The sequence below is a fragment of the Trichechus manatus genome, unplaced genomic scaffold (assembly GCF_000243295.1).
Source record: "Trichechus manatus latirostris isolate Lorelei unplaced genomic scaffold, TriManLat1.0 scaffold00007, whole genome shotgun sequence".
Classification (NCBI taxonomy): Eukaryota; Metazoa; Chordata; class Mammalia; order Sirenia; family Trichechidae; genus Trichechus; species Trichechus manatus.
In genome coordinates this window covers 3584778-3587732 of record NW_004443943.1, presented here as the reverse complement: position 1 = coordinate 3587732, position 2955 = coordinate 3584778, and positions in this window count along the sequence as shown.

The window sequence follows — 2955 nt, the reverse complement described above, 5'->3', positions numbered from 1 at the left end:
TTGAGTGTATAATGTTAAGGCAGCTGTAGATTGTCTGCCAGTACAGCAGAAAGGAAGAGATGAATTCCCTCCAGATTTCTGAGCAGTGGCTTTTATATGTATATTTAATTATTGTCTCAAATCAGGTATGCTAACATTCAACGTACTTGTTGGAAGGTGACTATTCATTGCTAGATTAGCTTACCAGTCTTTCCTTGTGTCCAATTCAGACTCCAGGAATGGTGACTTGGATAAATGTATGTACTCCATACTAATTATTATTACTGTAAACTAGGGATTAAAATAATGTGGTTAAAGGACAAGTAATATTGACTACAGTTAAGCTTTGGCTAAACCTCTAATTTTACGTTGTGTTTGAAATTCACTATTTTGAATATTCCTGTGGAGATATGTGTTATCTTGACTAATGGAAGGGAGTGGTATAATAGATTCCTTTTCCTCCTGCCTCATACAGACCTGACCTTACAGAGAGAAGGTGGAACATTCTTTATTAGCCTGAAATTAGTTCAGTTCTAGGTTTGATCTCCTGCCCTCAAGTGGTAAACTGGAAGAGTTCATTCAGATCTCATGAACAAGATTTTATTCTCCCCAAGGTGTTAGATCGCCAGTGTTTGGGTTCCTTTTGAAAGACGTTAATGGCTTAGGTAAGAAGCTTTCCTAAAATTAATGGTAAAAGAAAATAGTCTGCTTCTTTATGAATAATCTTCAAAAAAAGCACCCACCCCTATCAGAAGCATTTTCTCTGTGGTCCAGCAGATGCTAAGGACCTCAGATTTTCAAGACTTTGGAGATTAAGATCTCCTTTGCTGATCCATCCAGTTCTCCATATTGCCCTTGATTTATTCCAAGGCACATTAAAGAGTCAAGACAGCTCCCAGTGCCAGTGGGTGTTCAAAGCTGGCATGCATTGCTCCCATCTAAAGTGGGAAACATCATGACGTATTATTTGCTTCTTAAAAGCATGGTTTCAGGGCCAAAAAACAAATGACGTCTAATCAGTCTGTAAACTGTGCAGTTTCATAATTGAAGCTTAATAATTTTAATGTTCGAATTCTTCAACCTAGTGGCTTGTGTTTGGGATTTGGGCTAATGATGTAGTGTCAAATATTGATGTAGTGTCAAATATTCACTCTGTAGAAAATAAAAAAAAGGTCCAAAATGGGTGTTTCTAATTTAGTAAAAGGAAGGTTTTCTGGAGAAATGAGGAAGTGTTTGATTTCTCTAGCTTTTATCCTTTGCCACAGGTATACTGCTGAGGCAGATGAAATGCCTTGTTCTTCAGGCACCAACATCAACTTTTAATGACAAACCATTAACTTTAGTCAAAAAGTGATGCTCCAGTGAGAATGCAGGAGATGGAGTGAGCATTGCCTGTAATCTCTTATAAAGAACCTGAAATCAGACCTTTAGAAGCAAAGGATAGGGAGGAAGTTCATGGGAGATGTCTTAGAATAGAGGGTTAGGAGCTTTAACTCTTATGGAGGCCTAACTGGTAAAGGAAAGGAACATACCTGGCCGGGGAACAAGCCTATTCAGGTACCGCCTGAGTGGGTTAGAATGTGAACTGCAGGTGACAGGTTGTGTCTAAAAGGGTCAGCATTGCTCAACTCCAGTCAATTTAGGCTCACAGGACTGTCGGGGACACAATGATGCTTTATCTATGAAATATTTTCCAAAGAAGACAGGGATTCAAAACTTAGGTAAAACCCTCCCATATATAAATGTTGGTCTAGATTTATAAAAACATTCCGTAGCCAAGCACAGAACATGATCACAGCTGGAATGAGGCCTGTCCGTTATCCTTTTGCAACCTCAGCTTTAAAATGTTGTCACGCCAAACTTTATATAAAGTCAGTCATCACACATTATTCTAGTGAGCAGGCTGTGGTCTCAAAGAACAACAACAAAAAAGCCATGCAGATAATTTTCTTTTTCTTTCTTCCTTCCTTCCTTTCTCTCTGTCTCTCTTTATTTCTTTTTGGTTAGAACACAACCAGCCATCTGAAAAACATCATGCATGACAAGAAAGAAATTGCCCCAGGGCTCATGGGGACTGGTCTGAGAACCAGAAAGTCAGGAATTGTGATCTTTCTCTCTCTGTGTCTTTCTGAAACCACATGGTTTTGTGCTTCTGCCTTTCTAGGCACAACGCTCCCATTTTCCCCAACAGACTAGCTTCCTCTGTCTATTCCCAGATGTTGCTGCCCCACGTCTGAAGGCCTGTACATAGCTTTGGTCAGTTGAGGCACTGACTCTGGCCCTTACCCTACATGCCTTATCTCTAGAACTTACCAACCACTGCCTACAGTCTCTTGTCTCAGTCTAAAGAATCTGATTGGCTGAGCTAACTTTGGGGATTGGTTCCCTTTAGGTCAGAAGCCTTCCCCTGGTCCAATCAGCAATGGCTGGACAGGCATTGGGTTGGGTGGAGGCCGAACCAAATGTGATTCTTTTGAAAGACTGTGGTCAGTTTAGATTAAAACAAAATGTAGAACAGCTACTTGCATACTAATATTCATTGCAGCATTATTCACAATAGCCTAAATGTGGAAACAATTCAAGTGCCCATCAACAGATAAATGGATAAAAATGTGGCATATAAATATAATGGAATATTATTCAGCATAAATATTAATCAGTATTGTTCTACTAACCAGAAGATCAGCAGTTTGAATCCACCAGCCTCTCCTTGGAAACCCTATGGGGCAGTTCTACCCTGTCCTATAGGGTCACTATGAGTTGAAATTGACTCGATACCAACACATTTGATTTTTGGCTTTTGGTATTCTGATGCATGCTACAACATGGATGAACCTTGGAAACATTATGCTAAGTGAAATAAGTCAGACACAAAAGCACAAATATTGTATGATCCCACTTAAATGAAATATCTAGAATAGGCAAATTCATAGAGACAGAAGTTTATTAGTGGTTACCAGGGCCTGGGGGAAAGGA